Source organism: Bos mutus, chromosome 4 (assembly GCF_027580195.1).
Source record: "Bos mutus isolate GX-2022 chromosome 4, NWIPB_WYAK_1.1, whole genome shotgun sequence".
NCBI classification, from domain to species: Eukaryota; Metazoa; Chordata; class Mammalia; order Artiodactyla; family Bovidae; genus Bos; species Bos mutus.
The window spans coordinates 22569797-22594503 of NC_091620.1; the positions used below are offsets into that span (position 1 = coordinate 22569797).

At 41.5% G+C, this 24707-nt stretch overlaps 1 protein-coding gene and 1 non-coding gene across 5 annotated transcripts in view; one reads left to right on the forward strand and one right to left on the reverse strand.

Moving 5' to 3' along the window:
* Window positions 1-24707, forward strand: part of DGKI (diacylglycerol kinase iota) — a 528258-nt gene that overhangs the window by 160072 nt on the left and 343479 nt on the right. The gene's annotated exons all lie outside the window — the stretch shown is intronic.
* Window positions 4195-4267, reverse strand: TRNAW-CCA (transfer RNA tryptophan (anticodon CCA)). Its single transcript has one exon. It is a non-coding gene; the product is annotated as a tRNA-Trp (tRNA).

A 24707-nucleotide genomic window follows, 5' to 3' on the forward strand; every position in this document is an offset into this window, starting at 1 on the left:
TGCAGCATGCCAGGCTTCCCTGTTCATCACCAACTCCTGGAGTTTTCTCACACTCATGTCCATTAAGTCAGTGATGCCATCCATCTGTAGTCCCTTTCTCCTCCTGCCTTCAATCTTTCGCAGCATCAGAGTCTTTTCCAATGAGTCAGTTTTTTGCATCAGGTTGCAATGGCACCCCACTCCAGTACTCTTGCCTGGAAAATCCCTTGGACAGAGGAGCCTGGTAGGCTGCAGTCCACGGGGTCGCTAAGAGTCGGACACGACTGAAGCGACTTAGCAGTAGCAGCAGCTAAAGTACTGGAGCTTCAGCTTCAACATCAGTCCTTCCAATGAATATTCAGGACTGATTTCCTTTAGGATTGTCTAGTTTGATCTCCTTGCAGTCCAAGGGACTCTCAAGAGTCTTCATTGTATTGTCTGATTATCATTCCTCTCTAATCATCCTCTCAGAGACAAGAGTCCTAGCATTGTGATGCCCTTGTTGGAAAGCCCAGCTTAATTGTCTCTGAAAAGGATGTTGATTTACACCATTGTAACTGCAGAGTAAAGCAGGAATGGACTGTAGGGTCTTTCCTCTTATGTTGACAATGAGTCCAAATAGAATGCTGTTCCATGCAGTTTATAGATGTCTAGCTTCAGAACTTTCTGGGGAGTTTATTGGAAATATACATTTATGCCTCCCCACCCCCGCACCCTTCCTCAAAACCACTGGACCAGAAATCCCGCCAGGAGCTGGGAAGTTTTGGTGAACAAGCTTCCCAGGTGATTCTGATTGAAGTGGTGTGGGGACCTTGGTGCTGAGGGGTGATGCCACCCCAGCCAGCCTCTGACAAACCCTTTAAGTGCCTCGTTTGCCCCCTCTTCCTCCAGTACCATTCAGCATGGGGGCCTCTGGAGGAGCGTGGCTCCATGGGAATCCCTGATGAATGCAGCTTAGAAAATGATAGACTCATGCTCAAGGGGAAAATGGAGATATACAGCTCGTAAACCCTGTGATTTATTGATCAAATGCAGCAGGGCTCACCCAGAAAATCTTCTGGCTTTATGAGATGTTCCTAAAATACTTGAGGGACTTGTAACTAATTCTTGGCCGAGGAGACAGCTGTGAGACCCTGGTGCCCCCACTTCACCCCATGAGGCTCTGAGTCCATCAAGGGCTCTGAGAGCACACACCTTTCGACATAGTATTTGAGCCCAGAATCCTAGTTGGGCTGCAGACAGTACTTAGGTGATTTTAGGGCACATTTCAAGTGGATTCAGGGTTATGCTCTGTTTAAGTTTCAGCAGCATCTTTTAAAAGTGGATACAGAATAGCAAATAGATGCAGAAAATCTAACTGTCCAAGAAGTTAAAATACTATGCTCCAAGGCCAAGAACTTTCTGCTGACCAATATAGCAACAAAGTGAAGGACACAGTGTCCCTTGTGTATTTCATACAGAACCCATCCCATTGAAAGTTTGGGACCGCTTTCATTGTGATCACATTTCCAAGTCTCTCTCAATGCATGTGGACAGCTTTTTCTTTTTTATTTCTGTGCAGACCATTTAAAAAGTCTTTATTTGAATAAGAATTTGTTACAATATTGCTTCTGATTATTCTTTTTTTTATGATTTTTTTCTTTTTTTTTTTTTTGGCTGTGGGATTTTAGTTCCCTAAGCAGGGATTGAACCTGTACCCCCTGCCCTGGAAGGTGAAGTCTTAACCACTGGACTGCCAGGAAAATCCCCCAGATGGACAGTTTTTATTCATGTCAGACTGCTGTTACCTTACATGGCAGAGTATGTGTCCCAGCTCTCTCAGAGTCATTGATGCCCCCAAAAGGAGCTTCTTGTCCCCGTCACTGCTCGAAGCTGGGAGATCTCCTGGCAGAGTCCCAGAGATCCCTGTACTCACTGGTAGGAATTACAAGCTGCCTGTGACTGTGATGTTCCCATGTTTTCTGCAGTCCTCCTTGGACTTCCAGGGTTTTCAGAGGGCGTCCCCTCTGTGTCTGTGTGGGTATTGCCGCTCTGAGCAAGTCTCGCGGCCTTTTGAGGCAGTCACACTGTGACTGGAGTTGTGTTGGCTGGAACCTTGTGTGATTTACAGAGAAAGCTCTCGAGTCCCACAGACTGGGCCTGCATCAGAAAGAAGTCTTCGGCCTACATTTTTAGTCACAGAGCCTCTTCCTCACTGTGGTTCATTCTTCAGCCTCCCCTGTCAACACTCACATCACATCTCCTGGCAGGCTGGGCATCTCTTCCCCAAGGGGCCACCCTTTGGATTGGAATCCCAAGTCTAACCTTGATTTACTTGTGATTTTAGTGTTAGCCACTCAGTTGTGTCCAACTCCTTGTGAACCCATGGATTGTAGCTCTCCAGACTCCTCTGTCCATGGGATTCTCCAGGCAAATATACTGGAATGGGTAGCCATTCCCTTCTCAGGGGACCTTCCTGACCCAGGGATCAAATCTGGGTCTCTTGGATTGGCAGGCAGATTGTCATCTGAGCCAGGCAAGTTATACAACCTCTCTGGGCCTCATCATAGTCATCCACAGAACTGCTCCAATAATACTAACCATGCAGCCTAGTGTTTGCTTTAAAAAAAACAAAAGCCTCCTGCTCACCACGTTCTCCTGCCAAGGCTGGGAGCCATCGGCCAGTCCTGTTGGTTCTGTTTCATTCACCGGAGATGCTGTGAGTGGGCAGGACCCCTTTTATCACTTCCCGTTCCGGGTGGGCCTGCACTCTGAGCACTTCTGAGAAGGCTGTCTTTGAGAAGCACTGTTCTTCTGGTGGAAGAGAACAGGGCTCATGATTTCTCCTTCCCTAGTGGATCGCAACAGCTGTAAGATGGAGTGGTAGTTTGCACTAAAGACGCTAAGGGGGAGTTTAATACCGTCGGGGTAGTGTATGTGGAGATGGTTTGATAAGTACATGCTGAGATGTTTTTCAGCCTGGAGTGGCCATTCTGGGCAGCAGGTTTTATATGAGAAGTCTTCAGGAGAAGATGAGGTGTGAATCCCCTTGTTCCCTTGTTAGAATTTCGTGTTTTCCTTTTTCATGCCTGCTTCCCACCTACATAATATCCCACTTTTCATTAATTCTTATGGAAATTTGTCTGAACACTTCCAAATATCCAGATAAAATGTTCAAAGTAAAATCAAAGTAAAAAAAACAATTCTGTGCAGGAGTGTGGCCACACACACACACACACACACACACACACACTCATATAGAGTGTTACTGAGCTGTGCCTGCATTTCCTGTAAATGAACAAACAAGACCCACCATTAAGCTTAGAGAGGTTCCACCGCATCTTAGAAAATGCTGATGTCACTTAAAATGTGCTTGTCTACTCTTAGATTTTATTTTGTTTACCATCTTCTTGAGAAATGCTCCCTACAGCCAAAATGCCAACTACTTATTTAAATAGAATGTTGGTTTCTTCTAAGTTACAGAAAGAGAAAAAAAAAAAAAAAAAAAACACAGTCTTTCATTTGTTTCCTTCTTGAAAGCCAAGAAAAGCATGTCAAAGCCATTTCTGACCAGGATTAAATAATAGGATCTTTCATATCCCACAGGTTCTAAACCAACAGATTGAAGAAAGCAATTTTTTGGAGTTTTTCTGTGTATGGGGTGAAATTTCTTCCTTCAGTTCCAATCATGTGAAAGAATACTGGCTACCTACTATTTGCTGGTATGTTATGGTCCCAAATAAAACACAGTCCCTGTCCCCTAGTGTTCTAGAATTTAATAAAGGTTAGCAAGATGAACTGACCTTATAGGACAAGTGGAATAGGACAAGTTTCATAAGATAAGAGCTGGTCTGGAAGGAGAGTGTGCAGTTATCAGTGAGCAAAAGGTTGTTGATACAGCATTGTGCAAGAAACAGGCAGAATAAAATCAACATTGGGGGTCAAATTTGCTTAGGCCTAGAGTTTTTTCAGAGGGAGAGGAAAAGGAGTAGGTCAGTAATAGAACTTGTTTAAAGTAGAAGATGTCATACAGAGTGAAGTAAGTCAGAAAGAGAAAAACAAATATCGTGTATTAATGCATATATGTGAAATCTAGAAAAATGGTATGAAGTGAAGTCGTTCAGTCATGTCCAACTCTTTGTGACCCTGTGGACTGTAGCCCACCAGGCTCCTCTGTTCATGGGATTCTCCAGGCAAGAATACTGGAGTGGGTTACCATTTCCTTCTCCAGGGGATCTTCCTGACCCAGGGATCGAACCTGAGTCTCCTGCGTTGGAGGCAGACGCTTTAACCTCTGAGCCACCAGGGAAGAAAAATGGTATGGATGAATCTATTTGCAGAGCAAGAATAGAGATGCAGATGCTGAGAATGGACATATGGACATGGCAGGTGGAAGGAGGGGAATGAATTGGGAGATTGGGGCTGACATATATACACTAACATGTGTAAAGCAGATAGCTAGTGGGAACCTGCTGAATAACACAGGAAGCTCAGCTCGGTGCTCTGTGATGACCTTAGAGGGGCAAGATGGGGAGTAGGTGAGAGAGAGGTTCAAGAGGGAGGGATGATGTGTGTGTGTGTGTGTGTGTGTGCGTGTGTGCGTGTGTGTGTGTGCATCGGCTTCCCAGGTGGCTCAGTGATAAAAATCCACCTGCCAGTACAGGAGATGAGAGTTCCATCTCTAGGTTGGGAACGTCCTCTGGAGAAGGAAATGGCATTCCACTCCAGTATTCTTGCCGGGGAAATTCCACGGACAGAGAAGCCTGGTGGGCTACAGTCCATGGGGTGACAAAGAGTTGGACATGACTAAGTAACAATATATATATATATATATATATATATATATATGTACACATATAGCTGATTCACTTTTTGTACAGCAGAAACCAACACAGCATTAGAAAGCAACTATACCCCAATTAAAAAAAAGTTGAGGAGTGAAAGGCTAAGGAAGTACCCACTTTGACCTTTGGGGATTTGCGTCGTCTTTTCCAGAGAGGGCAGGGATGGAAATGAAGTTGGGAAAAGGGGCCCTTTCTTGGTCAGTGGTAGGATGTTCACTCCTGGAGTCCCTTTCAGTCATTCAACACACACTGCTTGTGTTCAAGGGTCTACATTATCATTTGCTTTTAAAGATCATTAAGAGAATAGTGATTTCATTTTTAATTACCTCCCTGCTGAGTTTTTCTCCACTGGCATCTTTTGCTTTATGTTTGAGTTAACCTATTCTGGATCCAGCTGTCTTTGGGTTATTGGTATAAAGTCGAAATGAGTGGCAAGTTGTTATAGCAACTGAATGCAATAGCAGTTGGGGATACCTGTGGGGATTGCTTGTGAGCCTGAAGAGTCTGCAAGCTTTTCTTAGGAAATTTTGCAGTCATTTAAAGATCTTTCTTGTGGTTTTTATTCTGATAGTGAACCTTTTCATGAATGTTCAGATTGTCTGAAGATGTTAAACAAAATTATAATGAGACAGTTATAGGAAGGTTTCACGGTTTCCAGAGAACTATCATGTTGAACTTGCTATTGAGGTTCTATTAAAGCTGAAAATAAGGAATATTTGGCAGAGGCCAGAGAGGTAACGGACTCTCTGATATAAGAGCTTTGGTGATATGACCTCTTTAGTCGGCCATTCAAGGCTTCATGTTCTTGCCCTCAGTCATCCAGCTTCGTGCTGTCTCTTTCCTTTGTATTTCTTCCACGTAAGCACAGTGGTGATTCTTGGTACCAGCACAAGACTGTCACTGCCACTGTTGCAGCTCTGGGCTTTTGCTATGCTGCACCCTCTTCCTAGCACACTTTGAATCTAAATCTCCATCTGGTTAAATCCTTCTCATACCGAGCTTAAGTGCCACCTCCTTGTACCTGTACCCTCTTCTAGGCAAAATTCACTCCCTTTTCTGTGCTCCTTGCAGACTGGCTCTACCACTGAGATAATGAGTTGTGGGCTGTTTCTTCATTGTGTGATTGGTGTTCACGGCACACAGAGTATTTCTGAGTAACATGTTTTTCCTTGTTGCTTTGCATATTTGCATTTTCCTCCTTTTTTCTTCTGCACAAAAACAGGCCACTGTTGCAGGTGTCCACACTTGGTTTTTGTTGGGCCTATTATACTATAGACACACCCTAGGTGAACCTGGGGCTTTCATCATGATCCACCTCTAGAGCATCATGGAATACCCAAGTGATGTTTTGGGTGATGCTAAAAGGGGCATTGCTGCTACACTTTGAGGGACTTTCAAAATGGGAAGAAAGAGGGCAGTGGGCCTGAGCACAGAAGGTCCTGCTCCACCATCAGGCTAATGTACTGTTTGGGCCTGAGTTTCTCAGCCTAGGTTTGTCGAGAGCTGTTTAATAATACAAATGCCTCAGCCTCTGAGCATCTAATTCGGTAGGTCTGTTCACTGACTCCTAATTAAGATAATGTTTCCAGAGCTTGGCCTGAGACTCTGTGCACAGCTAGACCGAGAGGCGGCTTTCATTCCTGGATGCACGTTCAGTCCCCCAGGGAGGTTTTCCAAATATCAAGGCCCGGTCCTACCCGCACCATTTGACACAGAATCTGTAACACCAATCGCTGATCTAAGCTCTTGTGCTCCTGCCTTTCACCAGGAAGCAAGAAGTGAAAGGGAGCAGGGCAGCGTCAGCTGATTCTCCTATGGGAAATTGCAGAGAAGGCTCGTATTTATTAGTTTTTATGGTGCTTATTTTTATTTGTGTTTTCTGATGAGGAGGGAGGCATGAAGAAGAACAATATAAACAGCCAGAAAGGACGGGCAAGGCCATTCCAGGTGGAAGAATTCATATTTGTGAAGGCACGGAAATGAGCAGTTTACTTTAGCTAATGGAAAGACTGCCTGTGTGGATTAATGAGGTAGACTTGCATGACTGGACACAGGGAAGGTGGGGCGTCTCAAGTTTAGGGTGAGGATGTGGGTTTAATGTTGAGGAGAGCAAGCAGTTACTTCATTTCTAAGTAGGGAAGTCATTTTATTTATTTATTGTTTTTAATTGCAGTATAATTGCTTTACAATGTTGTGTTGGTTTCTGCTGTACAACAGCATCAATCAGCTCTATGTATACATAGGTCCCTCCCCTCCCTTTTGAGCCTCCCTCCCACCTCCCCCTATTTCATCCCCTGGGTCATCACAGAGCTCCAAGCTGAACTTGTTGTGTTATACACAGCTTCCTACTAGCCATCTGTTTTACACATTATTTAGTCACTCAGTCATGTCCAACTCTTTTTGACCCCATGGACTACAGCACACCAGGCTTCCCTGTCCTTCACCATCTCCCAGAGATTGCTCAAACTCATGTCTGTTGAGTCCATGATGCCATCCAACCATCTCATCCTCTGTTACCTGTTGGGGGCCAGAGTGAGGTACTCCGCCCATGGCAAAGGTCATGAAGAAGGAGGCTCGACATACGCAAAGGCGGGATCGAGCCTCAGGAGTCCCCCTGGAAATCCTCGAGCATCTACCCCCATAACCAGAGCCTGCCTACTTTACTACTTTGTGCTCTCACCTACACCTCTGACTTTATGGGGGCTGTCCCCCATCACCTCTTTTGGAGAAGGAGTTAACTTAGAGCTCCAGTTAACAATAATTCCTGGGCATGATAGGAGTGTTTCAACCTACAAACTCCTCTGAAGGTTCTCTAGCCTGCCTGACGGGCTTGTCCGGCCACATATGATTGCTCACAGCCTCCCAACCGTGAGAGGCACGAGATGCTTTAAACCTTCTAAAAACAGGTTCCTTAGAAAAGTTAGAAAACTATTAGTATAAGTATAATGGGCTGATTAGAAATTGTATTGGTGAAGGGTTTTTCATTTGTTGAGCCAATGTTTGTTGCTAAAGACTCCACATCCCCTGCCCTTACACACATTAATGAATATATAGAAGAAATAAGTATTAACCTTTGATATTAATCACGTTAGACCTTAGGCTAAGTAAATTCTTTCCTTAACTAAAACCCACTACACCCTCACCCTATAGGAATGTAACTTTATTTGGGTGGCATCTGTTTTAAGAATAATCCCCCTTGGAGAAAAAAAGTGTTCTGGTTGACTGACCACTGTCACAAGGAGAGGGTCATAAATTGTCAGCAGGCCCCCCTGGCCAGAAGATGATGTAACACCCCTAAGACCTCTATATACATTTGTATGAAGCACCTGACTTTAATAAAAGTCAGGACTGCTGTCCCCGTGTGACTTTTGTATAACATCTCAGTGTATAAAAACAGACTCTGGAAAATAAAGAATTGGGATCAGTTCCTCGAAAGACTGGTCTCCCCATGTCTCTCTCTCTCTCACTCTGGCTGAGTCTCCATCTGGAGCGCGGAACCCGCCATGCTTACTTATTATGCCTGGGCTTCTAAGATCCGACTGGGGAGGCCTCAGTGTCTCCTCTCCTTCGGGAGAACGGAAGGATGCCTACGGCCTACGTAAGTGGTGCAAGCTTCTTGTCTTGAAGTTTTATTGGTCTCCCGCGTAAACCAAGCTACTCAGCCTCTTTTCTCCACTGAATTTTCCTACTGAGCTATCCTCATCCTATTACTCTTTATATCTTTGATGAATATTTAAATAGTCACCTAAGCCGTCTCCCCTTCGAATACCCTGGATCAGCCGGGGCTGGACCCCGGCAGTTACCCACTTCTCCTGCCCTCAATCTTTCCCAGCATTAAGGTCTTTCCTAGTGAGTTGGCACTTCACACCAGGTGGCCAAAGCACTGGGGCTTCAGCTTTAGCATAGGTCCTTCCAGTGAATATTCTGGGTTGATTTCCTTTAGGATTGACTGGTTTGATCTCCTTGCAGTCAAAGGGACTCTCAAGAGTCTTCTCCAGCACCACAGTTCGAAAGCATCAGTTCTTTGGTGCTCAACGTTCTTTATGGTCCAACTCTCACTTCTGTACATGACTACAGGAAAAACCATAGCTTTGACTATACGGACCTTTACGTTAGCAAAGTAAATGTGTCTGCTTTCTAATACACTGCTTAGGTTTGTCATAGCTTTTCTTCCAAGGAGCAAGTGTCTTTTCATTTCATGACTGCAGTCACCATCTGCAGTGATTTTGGAGCCTGAGAAAGTAACACACAGTAGTATATATATATGTCAATGCTACTCTCCCAGTTCCCACCCACCCCTTTGCCCACATGTTCATGTCCATACTCTATCTGTGCATCTCTATTCCTTCAGCAAGGGAGTGATTTTATAGTTAACATTTAATTTCAGTAAGATGTCATCTTACTGCATTTATGGTGTGTCTTAGCTTGGGCTTTAGAAAGACAACAACAGCAACAAACAAACACAGACTGGGTGGCTTAAGCAACAGGGGTATACTTCTTACAGTTCCGGAGGCTGGGAAGTCCAAGGCCATGGTGCTCATTGATTTGGTTCCTGATACAGGTCCTCTTTCTGTTCTGCTGACAATCTTTGTATTGTGTCCCTGTGTCCTCGCCTTGTGTGTATGTGTGTGTGTGTGTGTGTGTGTGTGTGTGTGTATAGCTCTGATCTCTTCCTCTTCTTAAATAAAGACACTAAATCTCATCAGCCAATGACTTCATTGTCTTCCTGAGGCCCTGCCTCCAAATACCATCACATTGGGAGTTTGAATTTGGATGGGGGGAGACACAAACATTCAGTTTATAACAAGGTGGATTGACATAAGTAGTAATGTGGAAGGATTTTGTTCAGGGCCAGTTTGTGTGATAGTTGTGGTATACTGGCTGCCTCTTATTTTACAGGTTCAATGTCATGAACCAGGGTCGCATGTGGAATTTGGGCGCTCATGCTGCTCCCCTCTGCCCCACCTCTGCTTCTCTTGTCCTTTCCAAGTCTCTGTTTCCAGTTCTGTGCTGGATATGTCATTGTCCTTTTTCTGGGGTAAATGTCTACATATTGGTGCAACAAAATAGAAGAAAAATTTAAAAGTAACAGTTACGGACATCTAGTCAGTCTTAAAGGTGAAAATTGCTTTAAAACACTCTGCATTGTTTAAAATATATACTTAAAAGCAAGTATGTGTTTGATGCTTTTTAACATTTTTGTATACCCTTCAAAGAATCTTAGAAGAAAATGATGTTAGAATTTTAGATCTGTGAAAATTTAAAATTGGATTTTTGCCTAATGTTACTTCAGGTAATTCCATGAAGGAGAATTACCTTCAAATTGGAAGAAATGAATAAATATTGATGATAGAAAAGAATCTAAAATCAAAAAGAACAGATTTTAAAACAACCTAGTTTCTTTGAAGAGGAAAGATTTCCATATTCAACTAAATTGTATCACAGATAGTGAGAGACCTTGCAGATTTGATCACAGAGCCTTGGACCAATAACGTCTGAGAAATATTGCAGATGGCAGTGTTTCTGGAAGATTGGTTATAGGAAAAGGTTCCATGGTCAAAATTGTGCAGGTAAAATTGTAGCTTAATAAGTTTAATGACAACCTCTATTAAATTCCCTGGAGTTCTTAAATAGATATTTTATGTAGACTTACAAAAGAAAATCACAATGAACTAGCATGAAATAAAATGTATGTAAATATATATTACATACATTACATATATTACATCAGATCAGATCAGTCACTCAGTCGTGTCCGACTCTTTGCGACCCCATGAATCACAGCACACCAGGCCTCCCTGTCCATCACCAACTCCTGGAGTTCACTCAGACTCATGTCCATCGAGTCAGTGATGCCATCCAGCCATCTCATCCTCTGTCATCCCCTTTTCCTCTTGCCCCCAATCCCTCCCAGCATCAGAGTCTTTTCCAATAGGTCAACTCTTCGCATGAGGTGGCCAAAGTACTGGAGTTTCAGCTTTAGCATCATTCCTTCCAAAGAAATCCCAGGGCTGATCTCCTTTAGAATGGACTGGTTGGATCTCCTTGCAGTTCAAGGGACTCTCAAGAGTCTTTTCCAACACCACAGTTCAAAAGCATCAATTTATTGGTGATCAGCCTACTTCACAGTCCAACTCTCACATCCATACATGACCACAGGAAAAACCATAGCCTTGACTAGATGAACCTTTGTTGGCAAAGTAATGTCTCTGCTTTTGAATATGCTATCTAGGTTGGTCATAACTTTCTTTCCAAGGAGTAAGCATCTTTTAATTTCATGGCTGCAGTCACCATCTGCAGTGATTTTGGAGCCCAAAAAAATAAAGTCTGACACTGTTTCCACTATTTCCCCATCTATTTCCCATGAAGTGATGGGACCGGATGCCATGATCTTTGTTTTCTGAATGTTGAGCTTTAAGCCAACTTTTTCACTCTCCACTTTCACCTTCATCAAGAAGCTTTTTAGTTCCTCTTCACTTTCTGCCATAAGGATGGTGTCATCTGCATATCTGAGGTTATTGATATTTCTCCTGGCAATCTTGATTCCATCTTGTGTTTCTTCTAGTCCAGCATTTCTCATGATGTACTCTGCATATAAGTTAAATAAGCATGGTGACGATATACAGCCTTTATGTACTCCTTTTCCTATTTGGAACCAGTCTGTTGTTCCATGTCCAGTTCTAACTGTTGCTTCCTGACCTGCATACAAATTTCTCAAGAGGCAGGTCAGGTGGTCTGGTATTCCCATCTCTTTCAGAATTTTCCAGTTTATTGTGATCCACACAGTCAAAGGCTTTGGCATAGTCAATAAAGCAGAAATAAATGTTTTTCTGGAACTCTCTTGCTTTTTCCATGATCCAGCGGATGTTGGCAATTTGGTCTCTGGTTCCTCTGCCTTTTCTAAAACCAGCTTGAACATCAGGAAGTTCATACATTACATAAATAAATATAGATAAATAAAATATATATTATGCACATACATATAAATAAATACATGTAATTAGGCTCATTTCATTTATTGGGTAGGATTATTACAGTAATAGATTTAGGAAATTCCATAGATAATTTGTATCTAACTTTTAACAATGCATGTGATCCTTTTTCATGATTTCCCTATGGTCAAGATGGAAACCATTTCCACAGATATTACTAATTACTTCCAAACTGGAGGCCAGGTCCTGTTTGAGCAGGATTTCTGCACTTGGTCATAATCTGGTTGCTACTTGCATCAGTGTCTTAGGTGAATCATAAATAATATTTACCACCTTATTCTCCTCTGAAAAAGAGCTGATGCACCTAATATTAAGATGTCAGATTTTGATATCTGTCTGTGGAAACAGTGGTCCAATATTGACCAGTAAAATGTAACAGAAGGCTATATACTTAGGAAATATGGCAATTAGATTGATGAGTAGATATCAGTGCTTATCACCACCCATCTTCTAGGGTGTTCTGTCTGACTTTGTGTTATTTGTAAATTCTGAGTAAAAGCTGCCTAGCCATTTGTCAGGGTCCTGGCAGATCTAGTTCCCTAGTTGTGAGGGAGGTTGGATTTGATTACTCTGCTATGCCTGGAAGTCCATTATGTTTTGAAATTACTTTGAGAAACTGTTTTATGAAACACTGTTACCTCACTTATCTGTCAGAGAGCAAAATCACCCATCTCATCTATCAAAGTTGGTTTCAAATCGCTTGCTGCTATTTGGAGAAAAATTAAATCTCCCCTCAAAGGATGAGAGCTGTCAGCATTCAGAATGCTCAAAAGAAGGGCTGCAGGCTCTGGAGGCATTTCCAAAAAAGAAAAATCACTAATATTCTGAACAAGGTACTGGAATCTCAGGAAAATGCCATCTGTTACTGAGAGATTTTTCTGTGTGTTTTCTAGGGTGGTGGCTTTGAATGGACAGCAGTAACTTGACTGTTTGAACTCCCCTACCCCTTTTATTTCCAATTTTACAACATTTAAAAGTATTTTTCAGTGGAAGGAGGAAATAGAATGCAGAAAAACATTTATAAAATGTTAGTAAGTTATAAAGAATAATGACACAAAAAATACCTGAGAATTTGCTACCCATTTTAATAACAAAGAGCACTACCATAGCCTCTGATGTCCTTAATCCATCCTTGAACCTCCTTTAAGTGACCTGAATTGTTTACTTATCATTCCCTGTGTTTCATTATTCTGTTAACCTATTGATATCTTTCACTGTGGCAGCATAAAACTTTATAGTGATTTCTATATGGTAAACATTTGAGGTGCCCTATCTTCATTTAATCTTAAAACAGTCCTCAGAGGTACCCATTGTACAGTTGAGGAAATGAAGTATATAAAATCCTAGAGTTAGTATTCGGAGAAGGCAATGGCACCCCACTCCAGTACTCTTGCTTGGAAAATCCCATGGGCGCAGGAGCCTGGTAGGCTGCGGTCCATGGGGTCGCTAGGAGTCGGACACGACTGAGCGACTTCACTTTCACTTTTCACTTTCCTGCATTGGAGAAGGAAATGGCAACCCACTCCAGTGTTCTTGCCTGGAGAATCCCAGGGATGGGGGAGCCTGGTGAGCTGCCGTCTATGGGGTCACACAGAGTCAGACACGACTGAAGCGACTTAGCAGCAGCAGCAGCAGCAGCAGAGTTAGTATTAAGTGTGATGGCCTGTATTTCGACTCCAGGGGTCTGTTTGCAGATTGTGTGCTCTTACCTTCCACACCACACCACCTCTCAAGAATACATAGTGTAGTCCTATTTGTGTTTTTTTTTTAATGTCATATCAGTAGACACAACTGTACATCTTCTGCGATTGGTGTTTTTCAATCACTCTTCCCAAGTTGCATCTGTTTCATTCTGTGGAGCTCATTCATTTTCATTGCCACGGAGTGTTATTTCTCATTATGAGTGTATTTATCCATTCTGCATTCACTGGACATTTGGGCTGCCTCTATTTTTTTTTTATAATAAACAGTACTGCTATACTATTTTGATAGCATCTTGTGTGTATGTGCCAGAGATATCTAGGATCTGTACCTTGGAGTGTCATTGGTAAACATTGTGCTGTGTTTGTCTTCAGGGGCTTCTCAGGTGGCACTACTGGTAAAGAACCCACTTGCCAACACAGGTTACTTAAGAGACACAGGTTTGATCCCTGGGTCAGGAAGATCCCCTGGAGAAGGGCGTGGCAACCTACTCCAGTATTCTTGCCTGGAGAATCCCCATGGATAGAGTAACCTGGTGGGCTACAGTCCATAGGGTTGCAAAGAGTCAGACACTGCTGAAGCGACTTAGCACAGCACGCACACGTGCACATACTCCTTCCGTGTCCTAGGTAATGCCAGGTGTTTCTCACAGTGATTGTGCCTTACTGTATACCTTTTAACAGTTTATAAGTTCCCTCTCTCTCCAATGGTTAATATTTCCAAGAGTTAATATTAGAAATAAACTAAAAATTTTGCCAATGTGTACAAAGTGGTTTGAAATGATAGAGGAAAGAATGAGTGGGGGAGGATATGAATTTCCACTTCTTTTTTCTTCTCTTTTCCCCTTCCCTCCTTCCTCCCTTCCTTCCTTCCATCTTTCTCCACTTTTTTCCTATTTTATCGGTGGGGGGAGGGGTTCTTTTTGGTATGTATTTCTACTAATGCTTTGTCAATTACATTTGTGGAAGACATCTTTTTTATTTTGTGGTTTGTTATTTTACTTTCTGCATAGTGTTTTTGATAAACAGAATGACTTAATTAAACTTGTAAAGCATTTTAGGATATCTGCATTTTTGTATATGTATATTTAGTAAAGGCTTCCCTCCACTTTGATAAAAGGATGCTTTCCTGTATTATTTTATGAATGTTACCTGGTTTTTTGGTTTACTTTTCCATCTTTAATCTACTTGGGATCAATTTGTATGCATCCTTTGACGTAGGGTCTAATTTCTTTTTTTCTGTCTGGATAATAATTTTTTGTGGGATCATTTACTGAAAAATGTATCTTTTTCTCAATTTTCCGCAGTGCCAGTTCTGTCATAAATCAAGTTTCCGTATACTTTTTGTTTTGTTACTGAGTCACATTTTTTGTTTCGTTGGTCAGCTTGTCTATTCTTGTGTCAAAACCACACTGTATTATTTGTCAACATGTTATAGCAAGTCTTGATATCTGTTAATGCTAACCCTACTTCCAGTGTTTTTTCTGGAACCTTGGCTACTCTTGTTCTTTGCTCTCCTATGTAAATTTTAGAATGGGTCTGTCAAGTTCACCCAAAAGCCTGTGGGAATTTTGATTGGAATTTTATGAATCCTTAAATCATTCAGGGGTTGAGAAGTCAATGGCAACCCACTCATGTGTTCTTGCCTGGAGAACCCCAGGGACAGAGGAGCCTGGTGGGCTGCTATCTACGGGGTCGCACAGAGTCAGACACGACTGAAGTGACTTAGCAGCAGCAGCAGCAGCAGCAGATCATTCAGGGGAGAACTGACATCTTTAAAAAGTCTTCCACCATATAGACAAAGATCTTTTATTTGGGTGTTTGGATTGCTTTCTAATATGGCTTTAAGTTTGCCTCTGGACAGTTCTCTCTTTTCTCTTTCTGAAACTCTAATAGACATATGTTAGATCTATTTTCTCACTGATTTTTGCATCTAACCTTCCTTTCATTTCCAATTTTCTGTCTCTATTATGCATTCTGGATAATTTCTTTAAATCTTCACTATAGTTTGCTAACTTTTCTGTTGCTTCTATATACTATGTGCTCATTTATTATTTGCTTTTAATTAGTTTTCCTTATTAAAAGTTATCTATAGTCTTTTAAAAATTGTCTTTAACTGTAATAGTCTCTTACCAATTTTAATTTTACTCCCATTGTTTATTCCTTTAAAGACACCAAACATGGTTTTATATTCTAGTCATGACAATTTTAGTATTCTAGAGTCTTTTGCTTTTGCTGGCTTGTACTCGTTGATTCTTCTGTGTTTGTAATTTTTGATAAGAGATTTCATGTGTTTTGGTACTTTCTTGAAATTCTTTGAGACGTAGATTTAAAGAATTGGTTTTTCTAGGGAGGGCTTGTATTTACTCCTTAGACACTTCAGTTCAGCTCACTCAGTCGTGTCTGACTCTTTGTGACCCCATGAATTGCAGCACACCAGGCCTCCCTGTCCATCATCAACTCCCGGAGTTCACTCAGACTCACGTCCATTGAGTCAGTGATGCCATCCAGCCATCTCATCCTCTGTCATCCCCTTCTCCTCCTGCCCCCAATCCCTCCCAGCATCAGGGTCTTTTCCAATGAGTCAGTTCTTCGCATGAGGTGGCCAAAATATTGGAGTTTCAGCTTTAGCATCAGTCCTTTAAAAGAACACCCAGGACTGATCTCCTTTAGAATGGACTGGTTGGATCTCCTCGCAGTCCAAGGGACTCTCAAGAGTCTTCTCCAACACCACAGTTCAAAAGCATCAATTCTTTGGCGCTCAGCTTTCTTCACAGTTCAACTTTCACATCCATACATGACCACTGGAAAAACCATAGCCTTGACTAGATGGACCTTTGTTGGCAAAGTAATGTCTCTGCTTTTGAATATGCTATCTAGGTTGGTCATAACTTTCCTTCCAAGGAGTAAGCCTCTTTTAATTTCATGGCTGCAATCACCATCTGCAGTGATTTTAGAGCCCCCCAAAATAAAGTCTGACACTGTTTGCACTGTTTCCCCATCTATTTCCCATGAAGTGATGGGACCAAATGCCATGATCTTCATTTTCTGAATGTTGAGCTTTAAGCCAACTTTTTCACTCTCCTCTTTCACTTTCATCAAGAGGCTTTTGAGTTCCTCTTCACTTTCTGCCATAAGGGTGGTGTCATCTGCATATCTGAGGTTATTGATATTTCTCCCAGCAAATCTTGATTCCAGCTTGTGCTTCTTCCAGTCCAGCATTTCTCATGATGTACTCTGCATAGAAGTTAAATAAGCAGGGTGACAATATACAGCCTTGATGTACTCCTTTTCCTATTTGGAACCAGTCTGTTGTTCCATGTCCAGTTCTAACTGTTGCTTCCTGACCTGCATATAAGTTTCTCAAGAGGCAGGTCAGGTGGTCTGGGAACATTTATTAACCCATAACTACTTTATACTAAATATTTGGGTTGACTCTGGGACAACTTAGGGAGCAAACCTATGTAAGGGCTAGCTTACAGCCTACTATTCAAGGAAGAGTTTTTTTTCCCTTCTATCATTGAGTACCAGTATCCAAGACAGACATATTGTCTGTAGACCCATGAATGGACTCTTTGATATGTAGCCCCTATTTTTCCTGAGTTCTCTTTAGACAACACACCAGGAATGTTTACATGTAAATCCTTCCTCACTATATCGTGTCTCACACTCCCACATGCAAAGTTCTGTGACTCCTGATACTCACAGTGGCCCATACAAGTGAGAGGCCCCCAAAATTTACACTTCATTAGTTTCATGATAAATTGAACCAAGCTTAAGAGTGTATATTCATTACTTTATCATATCAAGGACATTAGAACTTTACAAAGAAATATTTTTATTTGAAATGTAGTTTATAGCCTCATACAGTCTGTAAGATATTGCCTTCTCTCTTTTATAGTTGAGGAAAAGAAGGCTTGGAGCTTGTACATGGCTTGTCTAGAGTTATAAAGTTAATCCTTAGATGCCTTTTTAAAAAACCTTTATTGTGTTCTAGGAAAGTAATAGGAAAAAGATGTGTTTAATATTCTTAATTAAATTTTAACAACAACCCCAATGTGGTATAAATTATTCTTCCTGTTTTACAGGCGAAGAAATTGAGTCTGAGACATTGAATCATGGTAGATTGTGTATTTGGCAAATAGGAGAGCAGGACTTCCACTCCAGGTTACTTTAAATTCTGCTTCTGTCATCTCCTCCTGGTCGGGTCCCTTATCACCATCATTCCCATTCTACACCACTTGTTCCTATCATCCCCTTTATAACAGTTGTATCTCTCAGCAATAATTCATGTATGTATTATTTATTATCTGTTGCTTAACAAGGGGAGGGGCCATAAGTGCTGTCCTTCTGTACAGCCAGCAATTCATTGCACTGCTCTGTAGTACATATAGGCATGTGCTACTAAGTATCGACTGTCTAAAAGTCTGATTCTGAAACTCATTTTATTTTTCCTAAATATAAACTGCCTCCCCCTTTCTGAAAAACCCTTAGTGGAGGGTTTTTTCCTGTTACCTTGGACTTATGGTCAAGTGTCAAAGCTGAAGACTACAAACATACTAAGGAGGACCCGTTCTAAAGTTGCAATGCTGCCAGAGCTGCCTATTGAGAAGGCTAGAAAATTCTTCTACTCGGCCCTTCTGTCCATTCCTGTAAATCAGTGAACACAGAGGATAGGCGGGAACATGTTCAGACTACAGTGTTAGTAAAGAAAGCTTCATGATTTCTTTCATTCTCTAGCTGCCACTAGGGGTTGAGGCAGAGGGCTCAGAGAGAATAGTCCTACAAGTGAAGGGTGTCTGCACAAAGGCCTGACAGACCTGGGGCATTTGCTTAGTCCATGGACGTGGCTGCTGGGCCATCCCAGCAGGAGAGACAAAATCACGAACAGATGACTTGGTGGGGATTGGCCAGGCAAAAGGGAGCAAATATTGGGGTCCTTTCAAGTTCTTGGTTCCCTGAAATTTCAGAAAATTGACCTCACTCAGGCTCTCAAGAACAGGTGGTTGAAATTTGGGGCTGGGGGTGAGAGACAAGTGCAGTCTTACCAGTATCATCACAGTCCTGGATGAGTTGGAGGCAAACAACAACAGCAAATCCTGGACGTTAGAAGACTGCAGGCTGATGCAGTTTCCGTCCTGCCATCGGGTGGACGAGAAGGCGAAATCTTGGTGGGGATGGTCAGTGCTGACGGAGTGGGCTTTGACTCCTGAGTGGGCTGCACCCCTGGTCAGTGGGGCAGATTGAAGCTACCATTGGCCTAAGACGAGGGGCTCAGCCTGCCCTAGTAGCTAACCAAGGGCAGCGCTGCTGCCAGCCTCATCTGATCAATTGGTAATTTCCAGAGTTCTCAAAAATAATGATTTTGACAATTTTGCAAGTGTTCTCATTGCTATTTATGAAGGAGCAGTTTTTCAGAAGTTTTGACACAACCTTTTTACTGTTGGCACAGAAATGGGAATAGCAGAGTAAGAAGTATCTTTTGATATCTTTTTGGATAAGTAGGAGTTTTTAATTTTGATGATTTCCTATTTGTCAGTTTCTTCTTGTGTGGTTAGAACTTTTTACATTATATCTAAAAAAAAAAAAAAAATCACTGTCTACTCCAAGGTCATGTTTTCTTCTAGAAACTTAATAGTTTTACCATTTAGGTTTGTATCTGTGATTCCTCTTGTAGCATCATTTGTATACAGTGTGTGATAGGGATCAAGGTTAAATTTTTTAACAGTACGAATAATCTTTTTTTTTTTCAAGATTATATGTTAAAAGGATATTCTTTCCCCCATTAATTTAAGTGCCTCTTTTGAAGTCATACATGTGTAAGTCTATTTTTGAAGTCTTTTGTTCTTTTCCATTGACCTAATTATCCATTCTTTGATATCGCATGCTCTTGATTTGTCATTATAGTAAGTCTTAAACTGAGTAGTGAAAGTCCTTCAACTTTTTATTGTTTTTCAAGGTTTTGACTATTTTATGTATTTTATATATATATATACATATATATATGTATATATATATATAAACATTTTAATACCAGTTGGGTTTCAGAAGATTTGACATCTTAACAGTATTGAGTCTTTCAATACACAAATATGATACCTTCGTTCATTAACAATTTCTTTAATTTCTCTCAGTAAAGTTTTGTAGTTTTCAGTATAGGTCATATACATATTTTCTTGGATATATACCTTCATAATTCATTTTTTGAATGTCATTTTTAATGATATTTTAAATTTTTTATTTTTCAATTTGTAGTTGCATATATGTAGTAATACAGGAGATTTTTGTATATGGCTTCTGAACACTATGACTGCAAACTCACATATTAATTCTGGTAGATTTTTGCAGATTACTTGGGATTTTACACAATTAAGTCATCTGCAAATTAAAATTTTACTTTTGCCTTCCCAATATTTTTTTTTCTTTACTTATTTTTCTCTTTTACTCCACTGGCTAGGACTTCTAAAACAATGTTGAATAGAAGTGGTGAAAGTAGACGTGCTTTGTTTCAATATTAGGGAGAAAATCTTATGTATAATATTACTTGTAGATTTTTCAGACAACTCTTTTATCATATTGAAGACTTTTTTTCTCTTTCTAGCTTATTGAAAATTTTAGTCATGATTTTTTTTGTTGTTATTGGGGCTTCCCTGTGTGGCTCAGATAGTAAAGAATCTACCTGCAATTTGGAAAACCCAGGTTCAATCCCCAGGTTGGGAAGATACCCCGGAGAAGGAAATGGCTACCCCTTCAGTATTCTTGCCCAGAGAATCCCATGGATAGAGGAGCCTAGTGGGCTATAGTCCATGGGGTCGCAAAGAGTTGGAAGTGAGTGACTAACACTTTCACTTTTTTTTCTTTTTTGTTAGTCCCAAAGGACACATATGAAGCATGAAGATCTGGGTGGTGATGAATTAGTTGCTGGGGGTGTCGGGCAGGAAAAATGGAGAGAACATGTACACATGTAAGCCAAACTGAGTGGGATGGATGATAGCCATACAGTGATAATGTAGATTGGCTGGGCTGAGGTGAGGCCTGATTTCTGTTCCTGGCTCCACCACTGACTAGTTATTTGACCTCAAATGAGGTATTTTGCTCTCTACGTTGGACCCAGAGATGCAGTAAAGAGCCAAGTTGATTTCAGACAAAGCCTGGTAGAGTTGCAAATGTGACTAACAGATTTGAAAATAAGAAATGTGAGAAGAGATTGATGATCATGGACTTCCTTTGTCTGCTAAAGAGAAGGCTGAGATATACACTGATTTGTTACTGATTGTGGTTTATTGCACCATTCAAACATTCACCTGGTGTCTAGTCTCTGGGTACCTTGACATCTCTTTTCTTCAATACCACATGCTCTGGGGTCTTGAGCTTTTTTGTAAGTCTTGAGTTCAGGGAGTGGTTTGCTCCCTAACCTTCCTTTTACAATATTTATTTGTTTGGCTGCACTGGGTCTTGGTTGTGGCACTTGGGATCTTTCACTGTGGCACACGAGCTCTCTAGTTGTGTTGCATGGGCTCCAGAGTGCACAGGCTTTAGTGGTTGTGGCACATGGGCTTCGTTGCTTTACAGCATGTGGGGTCTTAATTCTCTGATCAAGGATTGAACCCCAGTTCTCTGCATTAGAAGGCAGATTCTTAACCATGGATCACCAGAGAAGTCCTCATAATTTTACTTTAAAATAATTCCTTTATGAAAGTCTTTTTGTCTAAATTATCTGAAGTGAGCTTTCTTTATGACCAGGAATGTTCTCTCCCTGATACCAGTTGAGAAGACATAGCTACATTCTTAAGCCTCTCTGTAAACCTAGCATCATCCTAGGACTGGTTTCAAAGTAAGCAGTAGGTTGCTGCCTCTAAACCCACCCTCCACCCATCTATTTTGCAGTATTTTGGGTTGTAGCTTAGGGAAATTATTTTGACCACTTTGAATATCATTTGACTCCATTCTTTTGGATCATGAAGGTTTTTGCATTTTCACGAGTCTCTTCAGTTCAGTTCAGTTGCTCAGTCGTGTCCAACCTTTTGCCATGGACTTCAGCACACCAGGCTTCCCTGTCCTTCACAATCTCCTGGAATTTGCTCAAACTCATGTCCATTGAGTCCATGGTGCCGTCCAACTGTTTCATCCTCTATCACCCCCTTCTCCTGCCCTCAATCTTTCCCAGCATCAGGGTCTTTTCCAATGAGTCAGCTCTTCACATCAGGTGGCCAAAGTATTGGAGCTTCAGCTTTAGCATCAGTACTTCCAATGAATATTTGGGACTGATTTCCTTTAGGATTGACTGGTTTGATCTCCTTGCAGTTCAAGGGACTCTCAAGAGTCTTCTCCAACACCACAGTTCAAAAGCGTCAATTCTTCAGCACTCAGTTTTCTTAATGGTCCAACTCACACGTCTATACATGACTACTAGAAAAACCATAGCTTTGACAAGACGGGTCTCTTATCGACACCCTTCTTAGGGACATGTCCTAAACTGTTTTCAGTTGATGAAGCTGTGTTGTATTATCTCTTATGTGACATTACTGGCTGAACAAGATTGTGGTGGTAGCAGCAAAAGTGCCGGGAGTGACGAGAAACTGAAGGCACTCAGAAAGTGTCCTAGCCTGGAAGCAGGGAAGGGACAGCTCTAAAGATAAACAATTCCTGTTGCCAGTTTTACTGGGAACAACCCCACAGAAATCTAAATTCTTTCCCCTAAATTCTGTGGTTTCCCAAAGGGCTTACGATCGTAAGGTTATTTCTGTTCCGAGGCTCATGCTTTTTCTAAATTTGTTCAATTTCGGATTATCTTTCTATCCCAGTAGGCAGTCTATTCTATATTCATTGACCTAGATGTAAAATTCAGCCTTGTCTTCAGTTTTCACATTCATAAAACCCAACTGCCTTTAAGCTAGGAGTAGGCTTTCCTGAAGACATAAGAGCAGGTGGGAAATACAGAGGAGGGGCATTTCCATGACAGCAGCTCAACTTCCAGTTGGACATTAGACTGTGTCCTTAAAATGCCCTTCTGCCCTCCACACACCAGAGCATCTCATGGGTCGCTTCAAGCCACTGTCTGCCCAGCCCCTGTACCATCTTGTCCATCCTTCTCTCTCCTTCTATGCCTTTCCTTCCCTTCCCTCCTCCCTTTCAGAGGGAATGCAGATGGGTGGAGCCATTGGAGCCAGACATCTGGGCTTTAGTCTTGGCCTCATTACTTCTGAGCTGAATGGCTTTTATAATTTCCTTAAACTTTCTCATGTTAGTTGTTCCATCAGTAAAATGGGCATAATAAAATGATCCATTTCCTAGTTTGTTGTGAGTATTAGAGAGGTGTGTGGTGGATTTTGTGGGTTGCTGCCCCCGTGCCTCAGGACCAAGGTGCTTATTTTTTTCAGCTTCCAGGAGCACTGGCTGCCGAGAGTCTGCAGCTGAGCCCCTCCCCAGGCATTGCCTCAATGTAAGAGAGTCTCTTGACCATGTTATGCTTGGCCAGGGGGCTGCCTGGCCAGGGGGCTGCCTGCACCCAATGACTGATTGATGTGGAGGTTCAAAGTTGCGTCTCTGCCTGAAATTGGGACAGCTCTGAAGGGCATTCCAGCTCCAAATTGTTATGTGGGATTAACCAAAGTCTCTAATTGCATCACGGTTCAACTTCTTACTTTGCCAGTCCTCCTCCCCTCACTCCCCAACAAGCTCTCTAGTAAACTTGCAAGCAGCTGCTTCTAGCCTCACAGAAAACCATTAAAATAATGTCCAAGGCATACTGGGTATCTAGCAGATTGCTATTATTATTGTTGTTTGGAGAGTAAGATCATATATTTTATGAGATTTTCCAAAATATTCTAGACATATATAAAGCTACACGCAAATTCTAATTAATAGTTTAAACCATGAGTAGCCTGCCTCTCTCCAGAGGCTCCTCTCTCCAGAATTTCCCAGACAAGAATACTGGAGTGAGCTGCTGTTTCCTTCTCCAGGGGATCTTCCTGATCCAGGAATTGAACCCACGTCTCCTACACTGCAGCCAGATTCTTTACCACTGAGCCATGAGGGAAATACCAACAACAGCAACACAACAAATTCTAATTTGTAGTTTGAACCATGCGTAGGGAATATAAAGTTACCCTAAATTCTGACAATGGAAAAGGTTATTGTTTGATTTTTTTTAATGTTATTTTACTAGAGCATATATATTCTAATTAGCCTGCTCCAAAAGAAGTAGAACCTTGCTTCTTAGTTATGTGAATCTTACCTGATATTCTGGGATATTATATTTTTGTTGTCTCTGTATATTTGATTAATTATCCACAAAGATAGAGGTGCTGGCAGTTTATATCCCCATAAAAAGTTAGAGGTTGACCTGTGAAAGGCTGATGTGTCATGATTTTATAGACCAAAGAGAGGTTAATGTCACAGGGGCTGAGGTCTTATTAACTTGTAGAAAGTTATCTATTGTTATAGCAGAGTTAGAAGTCTTTTTAGGCACTTTCTTCCTGATTATTAAAAATAATCAGTTTGTCATACCCAGTTTCTTATACAGACTTTGGTTTTTGCATTTGTCTCCTCTGTTCATTACTTCATTGTTGAATCAAATAGAACTTTATCAGATGCTCACTGTCTGTGTGAGACTGTTGTTCTTAACACTGATTTTTCATAGGAGTGTGTTTCTGAAGTATTATTAGTTTCTGAAGGGTAGAATTATGATTGAAAAGTACCCAGCATTTCATGGGGACAGAAGTCAACATTTTGGAGTTGACGTCTCCAAAGCCTTTGACTGTGTGGATCGCAATAAACTGTGGGAAATTCTGAAAGAGATAGAAATACCAGACCACCTGAGAAATCGGTATGCAGGTCAGGAAGCAACTGTTAGAACTGGACATGGAATAACAGACTGGTTCCAAATCCAGAAAGGAGTATGTCAAGGTTCTATATTGTCACCGTGCTTATTTAACTTATATGCAGAGTACATCATGAGAAATGCTGGATTGGATGAAGCACAAGCTGGAATCAAGATTGCTGGAAGAAATATCAATAACTTCAGATATGCAGATGACACCACCCTTATGGCATAAAGCGAAGAAGAACTAAAGAGCCTCTTGATGAAAGTGAAAGAGGAAAGTGAAACAGTTGGCTTAAAGCTCAACATTCAGAAAATTAAGATCATGGCATCCAGTCCCATCACTTCATGGCAAATAGATGGGGAAACAGTGGAGACAGTGGCTGACTTT